Source organism: Podarcis pityusensis (genome assembly GCF_964106645.2).
Source record: "Podarcis pityusensis genome assembly, chromosome: 5".
Taxonomy (NCBI): Eukaryota; Metazoa; Chordata; class Lepidosauria; order Squamata; family Lacertidae; genus Podarcis; species Podarcis pityusensis.
In genome coordinates, this window is record NC_138032.1 from 29,061,644 (window position 1) to 29,089,269 (window position 27,626).

The window sequence follows — 27,626 nt, forward strand, 5'->3', positions numbered from 1 at the left end:
GGACCATTGGCCCTGCACCACCACGGCTTATCTCTTCCACTGCCACCAACCAGGTTTCCCCGGTAATATATTCAGACTCAGTCAGGTTGTAACGTATTAACAAAGATTCCAGTTTATTGTAAACGCAAACAGGTTTTAAATACTTTGAAACACTGTACTCCGATTCACTGTCTCTGTCTCCCCTCTGTCTCTAACTCACTCTGACTCCTATGCCTCCCACCCACAAGAAACCAACCAAACTAACTGCCAAAACCCCTGTGTTGAGCCTTAAACACAGTTAGGCTCCGCCCCCGGGCTTTCTTATTGGTCAGCCTAGTAACACTTTCGCTCTCTCCGCCGGTATGACATCTCCATAATGAGTGGGCAAACACCACATTTGCTTCTTCCCCTTCTGTTAGACAGTGACAGGAATATCCTTCTTGGAGTAGAACACTGGCCACATGATCTTGAGAACCAGTCCTATGTCTGGAGATAAGGGGGAAGAAAGATTATCACCCATCTAGGACATTGTAGGGAATATGCAGCCAAATCCTAAGAGCAAGGGCTTTTTCCTAAGAAAAAGGAGGGTGCAAGTACATTGCTTTGCTTTGCTTTATATTTCATTTTATTATTTAAACAATTTATACCCTACCCTAAAAAAATGTCCAGGGCACCTCAGAGCATTTGAAGTAACCTTACAAATTCAATTTAAAACAGCATAAAAGAGAAAGGTAAAAAAAAAAAGTGAATTCCATAAAATAGTAGCAAAACAACACCAGCAAAATTAGCAGAATTAGCATAGCAGATTTAAATCAGGGTGTGTGTGTGTGTGTGTGTGTGTACAGTGGTACCTCTGGTTACGAACACTTCTGGTTATGAATGCTTCAGGTTACGAGCTCTGCTAACCTGGAAGTAGTTGCTCCTGGTTGCAAACTTTATCCCAGGATGCAAATGGAAATTGTGTGCCAGAGGAGCTCACACAGCGGGAGGCCCCATTAGCAAAAGCACACCTCAGGATAAGAATGGTTTCAGCTTAAGAACAGACCTCTGGAATGAATTAAGTTGGTAACCAGAGGTACCACTGTAGTTAGTTACAGCACATCCTTGAATTATATATATGCATTATACAGCACATTCCTGAATGATCAGATCAGATCATAGATCATATATTATACTACATTATTATATTAAACACCATTCAGTGCTTCTGTGTTAACCTTGAGTCCTGGTTTTCTGGGTCTGGTGTGTATTTATCAAAGCACCAACCCAATAGTGAGTTAATACATATTATAGATGATTGGCTTACTCAAGTACTTCACTTCGGAGAAATTTAGTTAATAACAGCCCCCCCAATATCTCCTATGTTTCTAATGTCTCCTATATCTGTTTCTGACTTTTATTCTTTCTCCAGTTCCTTTTCTGCTTCTTTTATGCCCCCCTCTGCATTTGTAGTGGGAGGCTGCAAGCTCCTTTGATTAGTCTGCCTGACGAACCACGAGCTAAGATGGATGAGTTCTCCAAACCAATCAAAGTCAGATTACATTGACAGTAAACAGAAAAAAAGGAAAACCTGTGCCCCTCCAAAAAGCGGAGTGTGGGAGGAAAGGGTGAAGCAAGGGACATAAAACAAGCTGGTCTAACTCCAGTAAGATCCTGTCTCTGTCCCACCAGTTGCAGCTGATACCTGCTGAAGCCCCTATGATATATTCAGATCCTAAAAGGAGCAAATCTTTGATTTCAATGATGCATTTCCAAGTAAAGCACTTAGAAGTGAGGTTCTGCTTGCCTATAATATCCGGTCACCCTGTTGTTCATTTTAAAAAAGGTCATTTTAGAAAGGTCTGATAAAGTTCTTGAGTGTTGCACTTGTTCATATAGCGGCAGATCTTTAGAAGATTTAAGTGCTCCTAATACACGGTTCTTCAACTACTTAAAAGTGGTGACCACAACCTCCTGTAGCCATATTTTCAGGAGGCTTCAGCTTGCTAAGCTATTCCTGCAGCAGATAGCATTATAATTTCCAGAAACTAGTGTTGGTAGTTCCGATTGAGTGAGACCTGCATCTGAGCCAAAGTACATTAGATTGTGCTATAAGGCTGTGTATTCCTGAAGACCCACTAAAGTTACTAGGTCTTACTTTTGCAATGCGCTGTGTATTCCAAGGAGAGTGGGAGGGAATGTTCTCCGGCCACGTGTCTTTTTTTCCTCTTTTCTTTTTTGGTGCCAGACATATTTCATTGAAGGTGTCCACCAGACTGGCACTAAAATATTGTCTTAACTGGCCATTTGTCTCGCCTGGTTGAAAAACAGAAAAACAAAAGCATGCCTCATTTATGAAAATAAAAGTTTTTTGGTCTGCTTAGCGTAAAAATTATACTACGGGAATATGAAAAGCAGCTGGGTCTTCTGGAGGAAGATGAAGATGGCAAAGTTCTCTTTTGAAACTTTGGAGGCTAGTTAGATCCCACCCTGAGCAATTTTGAGGCAACGTTAGCAAATTATACACATACTTTCATTTGCCATAGCTTGCTCTGTTTTTCTAGCCCCTGAATGACTGTATTTTCTGGATAGTTTATATGTGCACAAACTGTGTTGTAGAAAAGGGAACTGATGTGAAAAATCAGTCATGATTGTTAAGAATTGAATTCAAGCTGCTTTTCCTATAGTGCTTTTCCATCTCATTTTTCAGAATTGAGGGTAGCATTTGGGACTGTAACTGGGCAACAAAGTTTTTTTCCCATCCTCTGCAGCTCAGGTCAGTCACTTCATGATACTTCTCTTGCACAGCTTTGAACGAAAAGCCAAAAAGGTATGCTGTGCTCTGTGGCTCTTCTAGAACATTCTGATGTTGCCTCGTTCACTGTTCTTTATATGCAAATAAGCAATTGTAGGACTTCTATGTACATTATATTTTGCCTAATTCACACCTCCCAAAACAACATGTGAACTGAAACATAGCTGTCTTTTGAAATTCACGTTTCTATGAATTTTGCATTGTAGTTCTCCAGTTGAATATTGTGTACAAAAAAAATCATACATAAGGTGTGAAGAAATATGTGTATTAGTGAAAATAACATACAAAAATTGCATTATATTAGGGGGAATTGTTCTGTAAAAAATGTGTATATTTGGCAAAAGTGTGCATTAGGAGCTATTCACACTAAAATGAAAATTGAAACTGACATGAAAATGTGGAAGACACTAAAGTTAAGATGGGGGAAAAATGAGAAACTGTGGAAACCTGAACTTGATAGTCACCTATCACTATTCTGTACATACTTTCTTACACAGTAACAAGGTAATATACAAAAAAGCAAGAATACGATAAAACTGCAATTCAGAATAAATCAGCATTTATTTTGCATTGCAAAACATCAGGTTAATTTTTGTACATGGAAAATGCTGGTTGCATTTCATATTTAGTATTAGCTCTGAGTTGTATTTCTAAATTTAGAGCAAATGCTCTTTCCTGAAATTAATCCTGTTAAACTGTTTTATATGTAAACAGTGCTGAAATCCTGATCAGTTCATAGCATTTAAAGGAGGTTGGAGTAGCCGGTAGGAAATGAGATTTTCCTGCTGAGCAAAAGAACCTGTTTTGTCTGCCAAGTTTTAGACTCAAATGCAGACATCTTGGACTTTGAAATGTCAGCCAACTAGGCCACCAAGTAACCTGTGATAAACTTTGACTGAGTACTTTAAAAAATGTGTAGCCAGACTGCTTGCACTTTGTCTATTTTTCCTACCAAGTATGAAATCACTTAAGTATAACCCAGACAACAGTTTTGCTGACGTCTCTCTTTCCCTCGTCTAGCAGCTATGCTTTTAGACCCCAGCACCCTTAATATAGTTGTATAGACATCAGTCAAAATATGGCCAAATAACTGATTTACTTCTAAATTTTACAAAACTCTTCCTCTGATGTTTCAGTATTTGATAGTCATGCCAGATCATTAGTAATATTGGAACTAGGATTACTGAGAGGAGGATTTCTAGACATAGGATCTCTTCCTCACATGTAAACATTTTTTAAAACTGCACAACGTTAGACACAAACACCATTCTAATTTTTTAAAAAACAAAGGCCTCAGACCTTAAGTGTGCCAATCTCTGTACACAGCCTTAGCCCATGTAGCCTTCCTTTCTCCTCAGCCCACCCAACTGGTACATGTGCAAATCCAAGCTAAACCAGAGTTGGGGGAAAAAGATGCTGAACAAATATTGCAATATTCACTCTTATTTGCAAGTTAAGTTTCATGAAACGTAGTGTCACATGTTTTCAAAGACTGTGCTTACGACTGAAGTATAATAAATAATTTGTTACACAAACTGTCTAAAGGTGTTTATCCAATCTCAGACTTGATTACCATTGGTTGTTAATCTGTGGTGTGTAGTACCAAGTAGATACATTGTCAGCTGTTTTCCCATTGGTTTTTATGAATTAGTTAACTGATTGCAGGAAACAGAAGCTGCTTCTAGTGGTACTGGTAATGGTAACTGCTTATATAGCAGTTGTCCAAAGTCTGCAATCTCTCTCTCAGTTGATTTTATGCATTGTCTAGACAAAAAGGAATTCTATAAACGAAGTCTTCACTATCCAACCAGGTCAGTTTCAAGGTAATGGTGTACTGCATCTGGCGCTATTGGTTGGGTTACTGTATGTCGCACAACTCAGCATCTAAGGTGGGCTAAAAGTAAGTTGGAAAAATGCAATTAAAAACAACATTTCTGTTTAGCACATGCTACTTGTATGCTGAATAATCCAGAATCAAACTGTTTCCTTGAGGAAGCACCTAGTGATTGCAGAAGCTTTCAGATCTTCTTTCGGTTGTTGTCTGTGCTATTTCAGATGCTGCTTTTGAGCTTCCTCAATCCACATTTTGAGGGACGCTGTCTAAGACATTGAATATATACTGACACATGTCACTACATTCAGTTGGGATTATTTCCATTTTAATGTGCATAGGATTGTGCCCTTTATCTGGGATAATGCCTGTTGTCCGCAGTCTAGCTGTGATACAGATTAGTAGGAGTAATTGCCAATATAATGCAAAATATAGACGAATAATAATATAGAGGGGAATCTTGCAATAGGAGCTATATGGGTCAGTGAGTCATAATGTTTATTACTCTTGTATTAATAGTCATATTTCCAAAACCAGTCTGAATGTACAAACATGGGAGATGTTTCAAGGGTGTATCTGTTGGAACAGTTGCAATGTGGCTTTCTCAGCAAGAGAAACTATTGATCTGTACCAGCCAGTGGTAATGGTGTTGACCTGCAGTCAGTCTGGCTGAGTTATTTGTTACTCATGCAGCAACAGATATTCATTATAAACTATATATGCTGTTAGTTTGCTCTGTTTATACAACCATTTAGTGGTCATTTATTAAAAAGTAAAAATTATGTATAGTTATTGGATGTACAATTTGGCAGGGAAGTGATCCTGGCAGAAATTTAGCCAAAGAAACCACACTAACACCAGTCATATTCCATGTTGTGATAGAAACAAATTCTTCTTCTTTAAATGTTTGGAACTGAAGCTCTTTTATCTTTGCAGATGTCGAGGGACTGTAAAAGCACACAATTTCTTGGCTTCCAGTATAGCAAAGATCCTCTCAGCTGAAGGCTGGAAGGAAGAGTAAGAAATTATCTGCCCTTTCACAGGTATACCCATTCATTGCCATTTCAATATAGTGTTGCAAAGTAACCTTGTTGACAGTTCCTGATAGGATGAAGTGCAGTGAGTTTGAGGACTGAAGTGGGCTGGGTGTGATGTTATTCAGACTGTTTTCTCTCCACATACTTTTCAAGGAAACGTTACAGAGGTAAGTGCCTTAGCCATAGGCACAAAATTATAGGAACTATGGGAAAATGAAGGGATTATAAATGGTTTTTGGAAGTAGAAATGGAGAGAGCTCATTGGAACTGATCAGGAACGGAAGGTGGCAAGTCGTCTACAGGATCCATAGCTGCTGAGAGTCTTCCTCAGGCCACAGATTAGGGCCACAGGGTAGAGTTGTGTGTGTGTGTGTGTGTGTGTCCACGCACAGCCCTGCTCCATACCTCTAGTCATCTTTGTTTCCCTCCACTGAACCCATCCCAATTTCTTTACATCATTTTCGCATTCCACACCTGAATTCCACACATTCCATATTCATGGAATGGATGCACATCTTGTGAAAGTGTAGGCCAGTTGAGAATTATTGGAAAGAAGTTTGATGCATGATGGATTATTGGATAAGATGCAATCTATTGGTTGTTCTATTGAATTACTGCAAACACTGCACAACCTCAGGATAGATCGCCTATTGAAGATCTAATTCTAGATGCAGAGATTGTCTTGGCTGTGTACTAGAATTTCCCTAAGGTTCCATCAATCTCTGAATAGCTAACAAAGGTTTTGAATCTGGCTGAGATAGAAAAATCTTACTTTGGTTATGAAAAGAGAGCATGACTCCTTATGATGGATGGTTTTGTAGGGAACTTGAATCCATTCATAAATTAGTGGACTACTCAGTTCTTTGAAGCAATATGTATATTCAGTTCCATAATAAAAACAAACATTCATTGAGACTTTGATCAAAATGAGATTTTTTTTTTGAGCTAGCAGTTTAGATGATGGAAAATAACAAAGAAGAAATGTTGCTAATACTGTGATTCCCAAGCATATCATGTTTATTCAATCTAACACTTTGTTCTTTTTATAGCATCGCTCTTAGTACTATGCACTACTTTTCTTTAACACCTCTGTCTATTTGAAGCCACTTACTGCATAACACTATTTAGAAGAAGCTGAACATATCTACACGAATTTCCTTAAACAAGCCTCAATAGTTAGTTTAATTATAAGTCATTTAAAAAGTGGTACTTACACAGGGACATTTTGTCTCTGTTGTTGAAACTGCGGATGTGAGCAATAACAAGAAATGGCATGATTCATTATGTGTCAAAGACTTTTCTGTAGCTGAGAATTATTATTATTTTTAATTATTGTGCTCAGGTTCTGCTAGCTAGCTTACCATTGGCGTCTATGAGAACAGGATGCTGGACTAGATGGGCTATTGGCCTGATCCAGCAGGACTCTTCTTAGGTTCATAAACTGAATGGGTATAGCAATATTTAGATGTGTACTGTAAAAATGTAAAGGACCCCTGGGCGGTTAAGTCCAGTCAAAGGCAACTATGGGGTTGCAACACTCATCTTGCTTTCAGACCAAGGGGGCTGGCATGTGTCCGCAGACAGCTTTCTGAATAATGTTGCTAGCATGACTAAACCGCTTCTGGCTCAACAGAACACTGTGATGGAAACCAGAGCACACAGAAACCCCATTTACTTTCCCACCACAGCTGTACCTATTTATCTACTTGCACTGGCATGCTTTCGAACTGCTAGGTTGGCAGGAGCTGGGATCAGAGCTGTCAACTTTTTCCTTTTTTAAAGGGAAATTCCCTTATTCTAAATAGGATTCCTTGCAAGAAAAGGGAAAAGTTGACAGCTATGGCTGGGATAGAACAACGGGAGCTCTCCCCGTCAAGCAGATTTGAACCCCGACTTTCTGATTGGCAAGCCCAAGAGGCTCTGTGGTTTAGACCACAGCATCACCCGTGTTCCTATGAGCACTGTAAGACCCACATCTCAAGTTACACATGCATGACCATTTAGGAGTTCTGATGTGCTCATGTCAGAAATCAGAACTTATGGAATAATGGAAGCAGAAAAATTGGTCTCTGACCCAAGGAATCTAAATTTTAACTGTGGGGGGAAAAACAAGAGGGAATGAAAAAGCCAGAGTAATGAGTGATGAATGTGAGCAAACATAGTGTGGTGTGGTAGCTATAGTGAGGGACTAAGATCCTGGGAGTCCGGGGTTCAGATCCCCAATGAGTCAGGTGACCTTTCAATCACTGTCTCTCAGCCTAACCCACCTAACAGAGTTGTGGTGAGGAGAAAATGGATGGGGGGACAGACCATATGTGCCACCTTGAGCTCCTTAGAGGAAGAATGGAATGTTGTTGTTTCATCTTTCTTTCTTTCTTTCTTTCTTTCTTTCTTTCTTTCTTTCTTTCTTTCTTTCTTGTATCTCATTTGGGTTGGGAATATGGACTAATGAGGTTTAATGGAATGAGAGAGAGGCAGTAAAATGTATGAATTCTGGAAGTAATTTAGAGGTGTATTTATTTGATTTTTATATCCTTGGTGGCTTTGAGAACTGCATGAACTGGGTAAAGTTTAGCATAGAAAAATAGGTAGTCAGGCATCACATCTATTCTTTGAGCTTTCTCTGTATTTACTTCTACTGTCTGTAGTCTCAGAAGGAAGAATATTATGCTTTTGTTTATGGCAAACTGTAAAGGCAGGGATGGCTGTTTCAGTACATACACTCCTGTTTCCCAAACAAAAGAGAGAGAGATTAATTCTCAGCAGTTTCAGCTGCCTGGCACGTCCAAGCCAGTCAGAGTATCACCTCAAAACAGCAAGTTCCAGTATGTACGCTAAAGAAGACAATTCATTCCTGAGGTATTTTGAGCTGGTTGATCTTTTCCAGCGGGGGAGGGGGGACTTATAAAATAGAGAGCACATTATACACCATCACATTCTCAATTTTGGGATTCATTAATTTTGTTCAGTAAAACATTTCCCACCTAACAGGATACCTCAAATTATCTGTGATACCCAGTGTTTGGCATGTCCAACATAAAAGACTTTCCATTTGTCATATAGTGCCATTTGATGGGATAGTGCCCCAGTAATGCATCTTGCTGATTCAGCTGCAAATCTTTGCACCAGGTTTGTGGTAAAGGGCATTTTCTGTGGTTTTGCTGCACAGGTGACGTCACATATATTCTTAATTAAAAAGGACAGTAAGCAGAATATAAGAATTTTATAGCAATGTTTCTTTAAAGTTAATTTTGCTTCACAACTATACCTAATACAACAAATTCTACCTGTGCAAAGGCAACAGAGAAGGACGGGCGTGTTTGCATCTTGGGTCCTGAAACAGCAAACTAATAGTATATACAGACACTTGTAAGAATGGCCAATTTTGGTTTTTCTTACTTTCCCCTTTTCCCTGCCTTCAGTCTGCCAAATTTCTGCATAAGTCTGCAAATTTTTAAAATTGAAAAATCCTCGTGAACATTCATCAGCACATTTTTTCCAAGCGATTCCCTGTAAAATAATGCATTTTATATGCTAGTATCACAAATATATGCATTTTTATGCACACTTTACCATAATGCACACATCTTGGTACACAGTATTTGTTTGGAGGACTGCATCGCAACATTTGGAGAAGTGCAAATTTCAAAGAATAGTTGTGTTTTGGTTCACATACCGATTCAGAAAATGAGAATTAGGTAGGTTTGTATTCAAATCTGAACCAAACCAGATTTGTCTCCCATCCCTAGATACAAGTGTTATCAATCTGTCCTTCCTTCTTTGTTGTTTGTCCTGGCTGCTTTTGCAAACTGCTTCATTTTTTGTTGAGTGCTCTTTCACCAAATTCCCTCTTCACGAGTTTTTACTTGTACACTTCTGCCCAGGGGTGGGAGGAGGGTACTCTGCTTGTATGCTAACTGGGGATTAGGAAATGGCTTCCTTGATGATGGTAGACCCATTTGACATTACATTCAGCTCCCACTTTGAACTGGGTTCAACTGGAAATGAGCTAACCCCCTGCCTCTGCCACTACCCCAGCCATCTGCAGAGATTAGGGGTGGGAGACCTTACAGAGAGAGAATTCTTATACCAGGACTTTTAAGTAATACTTTTAAAAAATACTAGCTCAGATCAGTTTTGATACTCTGCCAAGAAGACATTCCCAAATAATATTCTTTCTGCTTCTGAAGAATATGAGTACCAGAGCGCTGAGAGTGGGGCTATTTGAATTTCTCAGTAGCTGGCGGATACAGGAAGATGAATATGTGCAGCACACTGACAAATCCAATTCTGCCAGAAAGAAACAGCTTCACTTTAAAAACAGCTTTGCTCAATATCTCGAAGATGTATACAGAAAGCAGCCGTGTAGCATTTATGCAAACAATATGCAGCATGGAGCAACTTGCCTACCCCTGTCTTGGACACCCCTAACCCCTTGTTACGGGGTGAGCAATATTTTGTACTGATGCATAACCTCATCTCATTTTTTAAAAAAACAATTGGATAAACAATTGTCATAGTTTATTATTTATACGCTGCGCCACCTGGCTCATATTAAAACATTAAAAAATGTCGAACATTATAAATTTCCCTAAATAGGTCTGCCTTCAGATGTCTTCTAAAAGTTGTGTGGTTCTTTATCTCTCTGACATCTGATGGGAGGGCATTCCACAGGGTGGGTGACATAATAATAATAATAATAATAATAATAATAATAATGTATTATTTATATCCCGCCCATCTGGCTGGGCTTCCCCAGCCACTCTGGGAGGCTTCCAAAAAATATTAAAATACTGTGATACATCAAACATTAAAAGCTTCCCTAAACAGGGCTGCCTTCAGATGTCTTCTAAAAGTCTGGTAGTTGTTGTTCTCTTTGACATCTGATGGGAGGGCATTCCACAGGGAGGGCACCACTACTGAGAATGCCCTCTGCCTGGTTCCCTGTAACTTCACTTCTCGCAGTGAGGGAACCACCAGAAGACCCTTGTAACTGGATCTCAGTGTCTGGGCTGAACGATGGGGGTGGACATGCTCCTTCAGGTATACAGGGCTGAAGCCATTTAGGGCTTTAAAGGTCAGCACTGAAACTTTGAATTGTGCTCGGAAATGTACTGGGAGCCAGTATAGATCCTTTAGGACCAGTGTTATATGGTCCCGGTGGCCAATTATGAACATTACTGGAGGACATTCCATATATATAAATAAATTAAAGTGCCCCCTTTTTCTACACCGTTCTCAAACATGCATGTATTTTTGCGTGGTTTAGTGTGTATGTACATGTGTGTGAATAGAAATGGTGATGAATGTTTTGAGTTGGCATTCAGTCATTCATTATATGTGTGTTCTGCTCTTTCTATAATGTTCAGGTTGTGATAGTAACCCACCAGCACATGGTGCACTTCATGGTAGAATAGGTCTTTTAAATCCAGGACTTCCTGATCTATGACAAACACAGCGCTGTACCATATGGCATGGGTAGGGTACCTGTGACCCTCCAGATATTGCTGGACTACAATTCCCATCATCCCTGATTACTGGTTCTGCTGGCTGGCTGGGACCGATGGGAGTTGAAGTCCAGCAATATCTGGAGGGTCACAGGTTCTCCATCACTGCCATATTGGTTTGCAATATTTCAACAGAGACGGAGATCCAATAGATAACACTTTCACCCCATGTGTCAGGCATCAATACACAAAAAATCAGCCCATTTCACAACAAATGATATTCAATCCACAAAAGAAAGTGTGCAACAATTTAAATTCAGTCTGGGTTGAAAAATAAAAATGTGGTTGGCCACATTCAGTCCTGGGATCTGCTGCGTATGTAAAAGAACAGCAATGGAGGGAGCAGAACAAGTATGTGTGTGGGTGGAGAAGTGTGGTAGTGGGTGGGTGATACCAAAAGCGAGTTCCTTGTTCTTGCTTGCTTTTATCAGAATGCTTTTCCTTTCAACCCGGACTGTATCAAAGCATCCATGCGAATGGGCCAGGTTCACAGAGAGCACCCCTCCGCACAGCTGAGAAATACATTAGCAGGAACATTGCCGGTAGATTATGACAACAGAGAGGTGGCAACTAGAATCTGCAGCACCTTCTCTCTCAACTCAGGGCTTTCATGTCCTTGCAATCATCAGGTTTTGCTTAAAAAGCACTCCCAGCATCTCTGAGCTGGGGTGACATCACCACAGTGGTATTTTGGGCTTTTGCCAAGTTACTTCTAGGCTTCCACTTTCAGGGTTTCCAGCTGTCGAAATCAGCAACAGTCTCTTTGTATACACAAAACCACAGAACTGTAGAGCTGCAGAGCCCTTTGTCGAATGCTTGCCTGTGTCTGCATTTCATTTTGCCTCAGGTCTTCCTGCCCTTTCTGGAACTTGCCTTTCTGTCCCCATCTCCTGTGCAGGACAGCCTGCCATTCCTGCTTCAGCAGACCCTTATCTCCAGTCACAGCAAAGTTCTCTCACTCTCCTGCCCAGGCCCTTGCAGCATGAACTCCAGTTGCCCCTGTTTGCCAGCTGGATCATCCCTACTTTTTGCATGCATGGTGGGCTTCCCTGAATCATTGCCCCTATTTATTTATTTTGCCTTGTTAAGGTTTTAGCACAAACATGTAAATGCAGGCGCATGAATGTTCAAGGCGCAACATAGGGCAAAGACTGCCATTTCACATGATGCTGAGACTCATCATGAAAAGCTCGGTGGTTTATGATCTTTGGGCATCTCTTTAATTGAAAGAAGACACAGTTTGGGTTTCTTTACAAAAACAACATGTAGAGAGGATACAAGAGACAAGGCATTTTCAGTTGTGGCCACCCAACTGTAAAGTTATTCTCCCCAAATATGCTTACATGGCATCTTCTTTGGTGTCAATCAGCACCCAACGTACATCTTATTTTCCTAGGCCTTTAAAACCCGCCGTAGCTTTAAGCTGTTTTTACTCTGTGCCTTGAATAGTTATGCTACATTTATTGTTTTATTGGGATATTTTAAAAATTTGTATTTCAAATTGCTTTATTTCTTCTTTTGAGCTCTGAGAACTTTGTTGTGGTGAAACCTAGGAATACTGGCTTGGATTCAGACTTCACTTCCATCACCAGAAGTGGAAGGGGAGGAGACTTTTGCCAATTCTCTGTTGTGCCCTTCTAAAATCTGCTCCTGAGGCTTAGGGGACATCCCTCTGGAACAGTTGGGTGGGAGGAGGCACTGGCAGTTGTAGAAGGAAGAGGAAAGTTGGCAAAGTTGCCTCCTTCAGATTGGTGGGATCCCTCCACTAGACCAAAAGCCTTCAGTGGATGGAAAGAAACCTTCTGTATTACGGTATTTTAATATTTTGTTGGAAGCCACCCAGAGTGGCTGGAGAAGCCCAGCCAGATGTGCGGGGTATAAATAATAAATTATTATTATTATTATTCTGGTCATAGAGCGTGAAGAATGGACAAAAGCCATTTAAAAAATAAATACCTGTGAGTCGAACAAATGTCGTTTTATAGTGTCCAACATGCTATTGCAGATTAACTGAAAATAGCATTCAGCAAAATTAGAGCCTCCAGCAGCAGAGAATGGGGCTCAGTCAGTGGGAAAGGGGGTGTTTAATATAGTACCCTTTGTTGTTTGGAGGGGTATAGAACTGGATTAGATATGCTGTAAGCCACCCAGCCAAATGGGAGGGGCATCCATTTAGTATTTCTCTCCTGATTAAATTATATGGTCAGGATTCTCTTCTTATGTTTAAACAGTATTGTTATCTGGTAGTATCTGCAGTACAATGAGTTTAGAATAATAATAATAATAATAATAATAATAATAATAATAATAAGTCTCTCCTTTCGACTAGTATATGCTAACTGGTCTTCAGTTGGTGGGTTGGGAATTACCAGTGGGTTGTCACAGCCTGATCCAAGGCATAGCTGTCAACGTTTCCCTTTTTTAAAGGGAAATTCCCTTATTCTGAATAGGATTCCTCGTAAGAAAAGGGAAAAGTTGACAGCTATGATCCAAGGTGAGTCACATCAGGAAGATAGTTAAAGATTAAGAAATGGTTCCCCAAATGCATGTTTGGGTCAAAAGTGGGTTCTGGGTCTGAAAAGGTTGATGAATTCGGATGCCGCTAACTCAGAGATGGAAAGAAGAAATAGTACGTACCAGAGAGGAATGGCAAACTAAGCTGCTGGACTATGCTGAAATGCCAAAACTGACTGGAAAGCTCAAGGACCAAGAAGACAAGAAATTCAAGAAGGAATGGGAAAAGTTTATAATTTATTTAGGAGAACTTTGTAAGCAGATGAAAACATTAGCAGGATTTTAATCTCACTTGTAATGTAACTGATATTGCGTGTCGAGGTCCCCAAGACACCCCCCCCCCCAAGAAAAACACAATTGACACTTAATTTTTGTTTAAGGTTTTTGGCATAATTTTGGCCACAACTTTATTCAATGTGAGTGGTTGCTTAGGCATTGGTAGCACTAACTGCCCCCACAAGGGGACAGCTCTGACATTCGCACCCCCCGCGAAGTCAGGAAGGGTAAGTCACCTGGGGAGAGAGACGGGACTGGGAACCATGCCTCACCTCTCCCCAGCATGCTCCCAGGGGCTTGCGTGGCCCTAGCCCCTTGCCAGGGGGTTTCGGACAAAAGCATGGGGGAGCCCCTGGGTTCCTTTAATGGTAAAACCCTTCAGCAGCAGCAGCAGCAGCATTTTGGAGGGGCAGGCACAGCCGAATCCATACCCCTCCACCACCAGCAGCATTTTGGGGGGCAGGCACAGCCGAATCCATACCCCCCAGCAACCAATTCCAGACCAATGCCTAACCGCAAACCTTACAAGTTGTGACGATTTGCTACGCGGTAGGCAAAAACCAAGTGGCACACACTAATCAGCCAAATAGCAAAATTCCTACCAGGCCCCTGCCCCAAGGCAGATGACCCCATGACAGGCAATAGCAAGGTCAAGGAAACAGCCTAACAGTAGGGAAGGGAGGGCAGGTGATCCGAAGCATGCAGCGAAAGAGGACGTCCATTGCTACATGCCTTGTATTTAACAAATAGGGCTGTCAATCACTAATTGGCCACATCTAAATTTCCCCAGTAACAGCCCGCCCCTGCTTACAGGATGGCCAAACCATTTGCCTAGTAACAGTGAGGTGTCTTGTCAGCCCCGCCCGCAACCTGTGCTCTCCATGAGGGAGAACACACTTTACGGACAACATGGACAGATACAAAATATAGATCACTAAATAAAATGCAGTTGAAAATGTTGACAATAGGAGCCATGGAGGGGATGGGGGAAGTCTTGAGATTCAGAGTAATGTCTTTAGATGGATGTGTATTTGGTATGGTTATAAATTTATATTTGTAAAATCAAATAAAAATGATTTCAAAAAAAGAGAGAAAAAGTTGATGAAATCTTCACTAACAACAATAATTACTAATAACATCAAAAGGCACAATATACCACAGAATTTGACCTGGTCTCTGTAATGTATTCAGCTGGAGGTAACATTATATTTGATTAAACAAAGCTGCTGGGGGCTCATTGCTTTCAATAAGAAAACAAGAGTGTTTGCTTCCAGTGGGGCCACATTAGCATTGTTTTAAAATGATTATACTAACTAATACAATAAGGCAAACTCAAAATACAACCGCAGGGCCTTGATGAGAATGTAGATTGACTTGTTCTACTTGGTGGAAAACCCTCTGACCCAAAACACACCACTCCATCTGTCAACGTCTAGGCAGCAACAGCAGGGCAGAAAAATGAATGAGATGGCTTCAGAGGAGTAACTTTCTGAAACGCATTTGCTCACTTAACACTTAATCTGTGCCCTGCACTGAAATATTGTTCTCCGCCGTATAGCATGGCTAGGTCATTCCCAGAATTAAAAATGACTTGATAGAACAAGAATGAAAATAACCACACTTTTTTATTTTAAAAAAGCACAGTTTTCTTTATCCCACTTTATTCAAACACTCTGAGTGAAAGAAGCAGTATTTATTTAAGTCAGCCTCCATGCATAGCAATAAATGAACACAAATTTGAGATCAGAAGCAACCTCATTCAGAAATCAATGGTAAACATTTCAGTGTCCCAGGGCACTGATGCTGATCTCAAAGGGCTCCTTCAGATGATCTGTTTATTGAGCATAACATGGTTGTTAGATTATGTCTGGTCTTTACTGAACATTCATTTGAATTCATTTACAGGACAGTTGCATGGCAATCAGCATCCATCCTGATTTGCTAACGGGGCATTTAAACATTTTCCCATTGTTCATTCAACACTTTTAAATGCATTTCCCCATCACTTTCCAAACCGCAAAAAGTTCATGGTTTTTGCGTTTGTTTAATGTGGATTTGCCAAGTGCTTTGTTGTTGTTTAGTTATTTAGTTGTGTCGGACTCTTCGTGACTCCATGGACCAGAGCACACCAGGCACTCCTGTCTTCCACTGCCTCCTGCAGTTTGGTCAAACTCATGTTTGTAGCTTCGAGAACACTGTCCAACCATCTCGTCCTCTGTCATCCCCTTCTCCTTGTGCCCTCAATCTTTCCCAACATCAGGGTCTTTTCCAGAGAGTCTTCTCGTCTCATGAGGTGGCCAAAGTATTGGAGCCTCAGCTTCAGGATCTGTCCTTCCAGTGAGCACTCAGGGCTGATTTCCTTAAAAATGGATAGGTTTGATCTTCTTGCTTTAATCCATGTTAAATCAGAAAACTTAAAATTCCACAATGTACTTGACTTCCTCCTGAAAAATAATGACCACCTGGAGGCACCCAACATCAGCATACTACAATTTTCTTACTTTACTTTTTTACTTTAAAGTGAGCCTTCACCACCAAATTGCTGAACTACAGTGTATCAGCAAATTTGATTCTCCTCAATTTGGACTTAATCAGAACTGTGAGTTTCTTGCACACTATGTGTGTTCAATGGCATAGGCATAGCTATGACTGCAGTTGAGAATGCATCACTCAGTTCTCAACATGTATAGCTGGATTCTGCGTAGAAATGTCACAAGCCTACTCCTAGCCCTTTCAGTTTTGGGCTCTTGGATATGCTAGCTATATCCACCTGTTTGTGTGTGTGCGCATATGAGAAATAAGACTCTTTTTTTGTATGTGACATAATAGACTATAAGCCATTAAGGTCCATGCCACAACCAGTTGTAAGATTCCACAGAACTCTTCCTTTTGCATTTGCTCTGGAATGTATGCCTACAATAGCTCACCAATATGTCAGGACATTTTTTAACAACATAGGCAGCCTTTAATTAAACTACTTTGCTTTCCATTGGCCTTTTTGACCTTTTAATGATGGTGTTTGGTTTCCTTGTTTATCTGACATGCTGTTATCATGCTCTTTACATTCCGGGCGTGTTATCTTTCCCATGCATGTGCGTAAAAATCCTCAGATCACAAATCAGTAAACAAAGTAAAACCCTTGAGAAATATCATGTTCTGAAGATACCCTCCTGGAGGAAGTGAGTGACGGGAAAGAAAATGTGGGAGAAGAATGACTTCAGAATTCATTTGCTACACATTAGTATGGTAACGTTTCTCAGGTCACTTTCTATGAAAAGCCACCTCTCCTGCAAACGAAATACGCAACGTTTTATACAAATCTGGAGTTTTGCAAAAGACCTGGGTCTGCTGGTTTTATTGTTATACTTCTCAAAAATGGTTGTGTTTGCCTCGTGCTTTGCCAACATTCATAGGCCTTTCTAAGGCATAACCCTCTGTGCATGAATTGGGGTTTAAGCCCTGCTGAACACAGTGCAACTTGCTTCTGAGTCCATGTGAATGCGACCAGACTGCATGTACTACAGAAGTTGATCCTCAAAGACGCACACCATATAATGCACCCAGGTTGTAGGATTCCTTCCCTGTGGAAATCCAGCTGTTCATGTTGGTACTATTCAGGCAACAACTTAGACGATACTTGCTAGTTTGGACCTTTAGTACATTGGTGGAGTAGAGCTCAATAGCTGTTTGCTTTGTATTATTATTATTAGCTGGCAACTGCAGTGGCAGTTCTGCCAGCATGCCCCCTACCTTCCCCTTGCTCTTCTTCTCCATTTGTCATTGCCTTCTCTCCCTGCTTGCCCCCCTCTGGTGGCTGCTTCAGCAGTTACAATGGAGCAGTAGGTGGTAGGGGAATGAGCCCCTCTCAGTCTCTCTCCCTACTCACTTCTTCTCCGATACATGAAACACAGTTGAAAGTAGTGTGCCAAGGGACCTCTGAGAATTGCAATCTTCCCAAGGTGTTCTAGCTCTCCTTGGGAAATTGACTTTCCCACACATTGGATGAGGAAGAAAGATTGAGGTAAAAACAGGAGAAACTGAGAGCTGTTGCTACTGGAGAAGGTGGGCATTCTTTTCTGGCTTGGATTCAGATCTGAGCCAGAGAAGAACTCAAGTACATAATGTTTGCATGTTGAGGTCCCCAAGCCACCCCTCAAATAACTCACAACTCACACATAATTTTTGTTTAAGGTTTTTGGCATAATTTTGGCCACAACTTTATTAAAATACGTATCTGTGAGTGGTTGCTTAGGCATTGGTTAAAACTATCTGACCCCCCCCCCCGCCTAGGGACAGAACTGAGCTCCAAACTCCCTCGGAAGCCAGTAAGGGAAAACAATATTGGGGAGCAATGGAGCTGAGTCACAGGCCCTCAGCACTCACCCGCATGCTTCCCGGGGCTTGCCGGCCCTAGCCCCATTCCAGGGATTCGGACGAAATCGTGGCAAGCCCCTGGATTCCTTTAACGGAATTCCCTTCCGCAGCAGCATTGGAGGGGCAGGCCCAGCCAGTCCTTACCCCTCCTCCAACCAATTTGATAACCAATGCCTAACTGCAACCTTACAAGTTGTGGCGATTTGCTACGCAGTAGGCAAAAACCAAATAGCCCAGCCAATCGGCCAGATGGACAAAATTCCTACCAGGCCCCTGCCCCAAGAGCAGACGACCCCATGACAGGCATAGCAAGGTCAAAGCAAAACCTTCGAAACTCAGGGTGGGTGGGCGGGTGATCCGCTTCACGCAGCGAAAGAGAAAGCACCAAGCTGCGTGCCCGGAATTTAAAAGGTTCGATCCCTCCCACCAAAATCGCAACAAGTAAATTTCCCCGGCAACCCAGCCAACCAATCAGTCAGCTTGGCCACCTTGCCTGGCAACAGAGGGGTGACTCAGCGGACCCCACCGCAACACGTGCTCTCATTTCAAGGAGAACACGCTTTGCCTTAATATTGAAAGCTAGTCTAAGAACATCATCAGTGTGGCCCTCATAGCATGACTTTGGGCACTTCGATTGTCATTGTTTAGGGGTGGGATTGAATCACATACTGACAAATTCAGGTTGCACAATTAAAGCTAGCACTCCACCAAAAGAAGTGACAGAAAAATGCAAAACCTCTTAATACATACTGATAGAAACCCTTTGCACAACTGCATTTCAAAGACAAGCTACTAATGGGTCTGTTGCTGAATATTAGCATGAGGTGTTGTTTTCATGCAAACTTTTCATGCGTTCTATATCTGTTTCAAAGCAAAAATGACCATCACTCCCACACAGTAATAACGTTAACATTAATTAATGTCACACTTTCAAAACAAACGAAGTAGAAAAGGCCTCCAAACATCTGCTGAAGATATTAACACTGGAAGCAAGTGAGCTGGTCAGTGCTATTGTATTACCTTTGTACCATTCTGAAGTACAGTATCATGCTTGCAAAAGAATATCTGTGCAACATAATTCTTGCTTCTGATGGCCTGGAGAATACCTCATAGTAGTTCTCAAAACAAACACACTTCTAAGATATCCTGCAGTTGAGAGAATGTCTGAGGTTATACCTGAGTGATTGTGTGCTTTTGTAGTAGAGATGTGATATCGTCCATTCACATTATATGTATTGCTTTCTATCCAACAAATGGCCCATGACAAATTGAAAGAAGCCATGCACATTTTTTCCTTTTTTAAAAAAAACACTTAATACTTTGTTTTTAGGGCTGCATTTTTGACAGCCCCCCAAATTGATTGCAAATGAAAACAACAGTATTCCACAAAAAGAAGCCAATTTCAAGAGTTGAATTTGCAGGAAAATGTTACAAAAAGTAGCCTTTATCAAAATTTATTTTCAGTGTTAAAATTTAGCAGTTTATTGAGATTTCACAATACCAAATCAGAATATGCCAAAAGTTTGAGCACCTGCTTAACCACCAAATCATATTTAGAGGGGCATGCAAAATTTTAAAATATATTTCAATGCAATATCTTTCTTTGATACTGAGATATTAGAATTTATTTTCGTGTGCAATTTTACATTTAGTGTTTTGATCTGAAGCTCAAACCCAGCATCAGTGTTCAAGTAGCCTGGAAACAATTTCCTCCCTTGAGTGTTAATACAGTGTAACCCACCTTCGGACTGCATGGTGAAGGGTGGATTAAAAAGTCTAATAAATAATTATTTGATTATAAAACTTCATAAATACTCGTATAGCACAGTTTTCCATTCAAAGTCTGAATTCTAATGCAATCCCCACAAAGGAGAGCAGGAGAAAGCAGTGTATGACTCTGTAACTTCCATTTAATGTTTCTTATATTTTAGATCCATTCTAGGTTGTGGAAGGAAAAAGAGATTAATAGATTTCCGAGCCCCCTGAACAGTTTTATTAATTGTCTGAGAGCAGAAAGTAATTTGATTTTGTAGAATCTGGTTTTGGAATATAATGTTCAATTGCTTTGGATTACTAAAACTGTAAGTGCTTCGAAGCATGTCTGTTTAGATCTAAATTGTGCAGTTTAGTATGTTGCTGGACGTAGTTTAATTTGTGTATTATTCTTGGTAATAACTAACGGAAAATATCAATGGAACCCTATCAAACTGTTCCTGCTAATTTAAAATTATGGATTTTGAATAGATCTGTACCTTGGATGTTGTTGTTGCTGGAGAAAGCGTGTTCATTAAAATGAGACCCTGAGACTCTGAAAGTTGCTTCAGACTATAAATATGCAGCCTTGAAGAAATATGCCAATAATTCAGGTACAGAGTTTGGAATGTTTAGTTACAGAGTGCAACTAATATTCATTTGCAATTTGAAGGGGGGATTATACGATCTCTCCTCCATCTGCCACTCTTAGGGAGGAGCAGTTCCATGCGCAAGAAGCTTGCATAAAGCATGCCGGCGTAAATTAAGCTGATGTAAAGAAATGGCCTTTTAGAATGAGGCATACATCTTTTTCTTTTTAAATTGACATTTGCCATGATGGAATGGAAGAAGGAGGATTCTCCCTGAGGTCACTGTGTTATGCATTATCTTTTACCCTTCTGCACTGAGTCGGTGTCCTGCAACATGGGGCTAGGTTTTTAAAGTTGCCTGTAAAAAAACATTTACAATGGCACCTCGGGTAACATACGCTTCAGGTTACATATGCTTCAGGTTACAGACTCCGCTAACCCAGAAATAGTGCTTCAGGTTAAGAACTTTGCTTCAGGATAAGAACAGAAATCTTGCTCTGGCGGCGCAGCAGCAGCGGGAGGCCCCATTAGCTAAAGTGGTGCTTCAGGTTAAGAACAGTTTCAGGTTAAGAACAGACCTCCGGAACGAATTAAGTACTTAACCCGAGGTACCACTGTATTGTTTAATCTAGCCTTTCAAGGTATGTACAATCCTGACCTGTGCTTTGATCTGGTTTTTAGTCTACTGTTGATTTCAATGTTTTGATCACTTAAAATAGCCGTTTTTTAAACTGATAATTTCATTATTTGATTCTTTTTTTGTAGACTGCTTTGAGGTGTGTTCCCTGCCCCCCCCCCCGGGGCAGGGGGCACACCAATGAAGTGGTCTATAAATTTTATGAAATAAAAAGGAAGTCTATTTGACAATAAACACATGCTGGAGAATGTAGGTTTGCTCAAGCAACCCCATCCTGTTTGGGGCCCTTACTCTATATTCCACAGGCTTCTGCGCTGTAGTCTTCACTTATAACAAGAGTTTGTAGCCCTTGCAATTCTATCTGTGCCCCTGCAGGGAAATTCAATGAATGACATTAAACCTTCATTGGAGGAAACATGGGATTAAATGCCCTAACTTTGAAGTAAGGATGCATCAGTTCCTATCATGCATATTAAAAGTTTGGTGTGTGTGTGTGTGTGTGTGTGTGTGTGTGTAATCCTGCTCTGCTGTTCTTTTACGCTAGCATGATATATGATATTTGCTACTATTAAGTGAAAATTATGTGAAACAGCTGCAGTGACAGATAAGATTAATTATCTTTTGCACTGCTGACATTTAACCCTGCTTGTAACTTGGGCTGCTTGATCAGGCTTCTGTAGCAAAGAAGGCAGGGCAAACCAGGGCTGCCTGCCTGCCTTAGTAAGGGCATATCTGCAGCAACTTGTCGTGCTTTGACATGGCAGGAAGTGGGAAATGAGGCCCTGAGGCATGCTAAACCTTCGAAAAAGGAAGGGTATGATATAGGAGGGACCCCACACCAACACTGTTGTGCAGCTTCACATGGCAGCTGTAAGATTGCAACAAGTATTGCATCAACCTACCATTCGGTTGTTGTTTTATGGCCCACAAAATGTCCCCAGGTAGCCCTCTTACTATTATTTTAAAAAGTGAAGGCAGATTGCAGTCACGGGTTTAGGGTGGGACTTGAAAAAACACACTTCAGGTGTCAGCATTCAATGAAATCTGTATCAATATTTTTATAAATATAAATAAAAAAATAAAAAAATTGTCCAGTAGCAGCTTAGAGACTAACTAAGCTTGTTCTTGGTATAAGCTTTCGTGTGCATGCACACTTCTTCTCACGAAAGCTTATACCAAGAACAAACTTAGTTGGTTTCTAAGGTGCTACTGGACAATTTTTTTATTTTATTTTATTTTTTATATATTTCGACTGCGTCAGACCAACAAGGTTACCTACCTGAATCTGAAATCTGTATAGTTCGAAGTGACTGGAAGCATAAGCACTGCCTCCTTTTGGAAACAAAGCTTTGTCCAGACCCATAAAAATTTTATTCACAGTTTTACTTATGGAACCTTCTTCACAACAGAATTAAAACATCAAAGGTACATAAAAAAATACCTGTACAATATCTTGTGCTATCCATCACAGGCTCAGCATCTTAGAAAATATGAAATAATTCAGACAGAGCTTTAGGCATCCATTTTGCCTGGAGCTGTTTTCTTGGAGAGCTTCATCTACATCTTCCTTCCATGGAGTTTTGAGATAAGAGACTCAAAGGCAACTCCCTTCAGAATGGAGATTTGCAATCAAATACCTTTGTCACGCCCTTCATGGATCACTGCCTTGCCATGGCGAAGGGGCTTGAAGAACTCAGAGAAGCTATGAACTATGCCGAGCAGGGCACCCAAGATGAACAGGTCATAGTGGAGAGTTTTGACCAAATGTGATCCACCTGGACGAGGAACCGGCAAGCCACTCCAGTATCCCTGCCAAGAAAACTCCATGGACAAAGACAACAGGCATATAAAAGTTATGACGCTGGAAGATGAGCCCCTCAGGTCAGAAGGCGTCCAACATGCTACTGGGGAAGAGTGGAGGACAAGTACAAGTAGATCTAGAGCTGATGAAGCGGCTGGGCTAAAGCCGAAAGGACACTCAGTTGCGGATATGCCTGGAAGCGAAAGGAAAGTCCAATGCTGTAAAGAAAAATATTGCATAGGAACCTGGAATGTAAGAACCATGAACCTGGGTAAGTTGGATGTGGTCAAAAATGAGATGGCAAGAATAAATATTGACATCCTGAGCATCAGTGAACTAAAATGGACGGGAATGGGCGAATTCAGTTCGGATGACCATCATATCTACTACTGTGGGCAAGAAACCCGCAAAAGAAATGGAGTAGCCCTCATAGTCAACAAAAGAGTGGCAAAAGCTGTACTGGGATGCAATCTCAAAAATGATAGAATGATCTCTATACGAATCCAAGGCAGACCTTTTAACATAACAGTAATCCAAGTTTATGCACCAACTACTGGTGCTGAAGAAACTGAAATTGACCAATTCTATGAAGACTTACAACACCTTATTGAAGTGACACCAAAGAAGGATGTTCTTCTCATTATAGGGGATTGGAATGCTAAAGTAGGGAATCAAGAGATAAAAGGAACAACTGGCAAGTTTGGCCTTGGAGAGCAAAACGAAGCAGGGCAAAGGCTAATAGAGTTCTGTCAAGAGCTGGTCATCACAAACACGCTTTTCCAACAACACAAGAGACGACTCTACACGTGGACATCACCAGATGGGCAGCATTGAAATCAGATTGATTATATTCTCTGCAGCCAAAGATGGAGAAGCTCTATACAGTCAGCAAAAACAAGACCTGGAGCTGACTGTGGCTCAGATCATCAGCTTCTTATAGCAAAATTCAAGCTTAAACTGAAGAAAATAGGAAAAACCACTGGGCCGGTAAGATACAATCTAAATCAAATCCCTTATAAATACACAGTGGAAGTGAGGAACAGGTTTAAGGATTTAGATTTGCTGGACGGAGCGCCTGAAGAACTGTGGATGGAGGCTCGCAACATTATACAGGAGGCAGCAACGAAAACCATCCCAATGAAAAGGAAATGCAAGAAAGCGAAGTGGCTGTCCAATGAGGCCTTACAAATAGCGGGGGAAAGAAGGCAAGCAAAATGCGAGGGAGATAGTGAAAGATACAGGAAATTGAATGCAGATTTCCAAAAAATAGCAAGGAGAGACAAGAAGACCTTCTTAAACGAGCAATGCAAAGAAATAGAGGAAAACAACAGAATGGGAAGAAACAGAGATTTGTTCAAGAAAATTGGAGATATGAAAGGAACATTTCGTTCAAAGATTACCATAATAAAGGACAAAAGTGGTAAGGACCTAACAGAAGCAGAAGACATCAAGAAGAGGTGGCAAGAATACACAGAGGAATTATACCAGAAAGATATGGATGTCTCGTACACCCCAAGTAGTGTGGTTGCTGACCTTGAGCCAGACATCCTGGAGAGTGAAGTCAAATGGGCCTTAGAAAGCACTGCAAATAACAAGGCCAGTGGAAGTGATGGTATTCCAGCTGAACTATTTAAAATTTTAAAAGATGATGCTGTTAAGGTGCTACACTCAATATGCCATCAAGTTTGGAAAACTCAGCAGTGGCCAGAAGACTGGAGAAGATCAGTCTACATCCCAATCCCAAAGAAGGGCAGTGCCAAAGAATGCTCCAACTACCGCACAATTGCACTCATTTCACACGCTAGCAAGGTTATGCTTAAAATTCTACAAGGAAGGCTCAAGCAGTATGTGGACCGAGAACTCCCAGAAGTGCAAGCTAGATTTAGAAGAGGCAGAGGAACCAGAGACCAAATTGCAAACATGCGCTGGATTATGGAGAAAGCTAGAGAGTTCCAGAAAGACATCTACTTCTGCTTCACTGACTATGCAAAAGCCTTTGACTATGTCGACCACAGCAAACTATGGCAAGTTCTTGAAGAAATGGGAGTGCCTGATCACCTCATCTGTCTCCCGAGAAATCTCTATGTGGGACAAGAAGCTACAGTTAGAACTGGATATGGAACAACTTATTGGTTCAAAATTGGGAAAGGAGTACGGCAAGGCTGTATTTTGTCTCCCTGTTTATTTAACTTATATGCAGAATTCATCATGAGAAAGGCTGGGCTGAATGAATCCCTAGGCGGAATTAAGATTGCTGGAAGAAATATCAACAACCTCAGATATGCAGATGACACAACCTTGATGGCAGAAATTGAGGGGGAATTAAAGAACCTTTTATTGAGGGTGAAAGAGGAGAGCGCAAAATATGGTCTGAAGCTCAACATCAAAAAAATGAAGATCATGGCCACTGGCCCCATCACCTCCTGGCAAATAGAAGGGGAAGAAATGGAGGCAGTGAGAGATTTTACTTTCTTGGGCTCCATGATCAATGCAGATGGTGACAGCAGCCATGAAATTAAGAGACACCTGCTTCTTGGGAGGAAAGCAATGACAAACCTAGACAGCATCTTAAAAAGTAGAGACATCACCTTGCCAACAAAGGTCCATATAGTAAAAGCTATGGTTTTCCCAGTAGTGATGTATGGAAGTGAGAGCTGGACCATAAAGAAGGCTGATCGCCTAAGAATTGATGCTTTTGAATTATGGTGCTGGAGGAGACTCTTGAGAGTCCCATGGACTGCAAGAAGATCAAACCTATCCATTCTGAAGGAAATCAGCCCTGAGTGCTCACTGGAAGGACAAATCCTAAAGCTGAGGCTCCAATACTTTGGCCACCTCATGAGAAGAGAAGACTCCCTAGAAAAGACCCTGATGTTGGGAAAGATGGAGGGCACAAGGAGAAGGGGACGACAGAGGACGAGATGGTTGGACAGTGTTCTCGAAGCTACCAGCATGAGTTTGACCAAACTGCGGGAGGCAGTGGAAGACAGAAGTGCCTGGCGTGCTCTGGTCCATGGGGTCACGAAGAGTCGGACACGACTAAACGACTAAACAACAACAACCTTTGTCACATGATCTAAGGTTACTCACTCACGTGTCAGCTAGCAAAAAACAACAATTAGTTAATTATCAACTCATCAAGAGCTCAAAGTGCTCTTCTTGCTGTTCTAAAGCTTCAATGGAATCTCCCCATGTTAAAGCTTTTCACTACACAGACATTCCCATTTCAATGTCAATTAAAAGAATTATACTTAACAAGGAATTCCACAACTTAGCAGGCATGTCCAAAGTCCATTTTGGGGGCCTAATCCGGTTGGTTTAATCTGGACCTTGCCAGGGTATTTCCTGGGGTAAAAATCCTAAAAAACCTCAACAACTTCAACCCTAAAAGCTCAACAACTTTGGGGTAAAATCCTAAAAAAAGCTCAACTTCAATTCTAAAGAAAGGTCAACAACTTTGGTTGGCCATTTGGTCAGCCCTCACGGCCCTTCACTTCATCAGCCCTCTTTGAAAAAAGTTTGGACACTACTGGGGTGCCACAGAGAATGCCTCTCTTGGGCCCCCCGCCCCCCTCTAAGGAGGTGGAACCAATCTTAACACCCAGGAGGATCTGGAGGGGAGGGAGCCAGCATTTAGGGCTTTAAACACTAATGTGAGCACCTTGAACAGGGTCTGGAAATGAACCAATGGTGATGAACAGGAGTGTCCTTTAAAAAAAGCCAGCCACATGATACTGTTATGAATGCTTTCATTAAAACATTATGCAGTCATTATCTATGGATACAGTGCATGCACTGGTAAAGGGGAGTTGTTCGTACCACTTAGATCTGCCACCCTGCATCTGGACGTCTGCAAAATACCACTGATGGGGTGAGTTAACTCAGTTCATGTAACCATGCTTCTGTATGTTTAGGCAAGAGCCAACAGTAGGGTGCCGCTGCAGAACTGCCACTTACCAGAATGGAGCAGGAGCAGGGCAGGGGGGCAGGGGCACATCAGTGGGACCACTGGATCATTTCCTAATGGCTCTCCTGCCATGAGACAGCAATGCCATGGCTGGGAGGCCAGCTCTGCAGCTCTGCTCAGCCCCTCCAGCTGCTCCTGAGCTGAACCACTAATGCATAAGCTCCCCTTTGCAGAAGTCTGTACAGATGCAGTGTGGGCGAGGGCCACTGGTACAGCTGTGCTCTCCCTTATCTTGCATACATGGATAATGATTGACTAGGGCTTAAGCTGTACAACAAACCGGCTTTCAGGTATAACAAAGAACTTCAATACCTTTTGAAATGTTTCCTTGCGCTTCTATCATAGCTAGAAACGAGCAAATTGGAACAGTTCATTTCCTCATTCTTCCAATCTTAAATTCAGTTTGTCGCATCCTACATCAGTTTGATTTTTTTTATAAAAAAAGAACCATCAGAAAATTCACGTTTTTCCTAATGCAAATATTTCTGCATGCAGTTTTGTGCCACAGATACTTGTTTGCAAGTGATTCCCCTAATATCATGCACTATTGTTAGGTTGAACCCTACT

The 27,626-nt window shown here is 41.3% G+C and overlaps 1 long non-coding RNA gene across 1 annotated transcript; it reads right to left on the reverse strand.

Moving 5' to 3' along the window:
* On the reverse strand, positions 1-27,233 carry LOC308477915. The gene is made up of 3 exons (XR_013986741.1): positions 27,050-27,233; positions 2,117-2,274; positions 1-465 (listed from the first exon to the last, which is right to left on the reverse strand). It is a non-coding gene; the product is annotated as an uncharacterized lncRNA (long non-coding RNA).
* Positions 27,234-27,626: the final 393 nt, after the last annotated feature.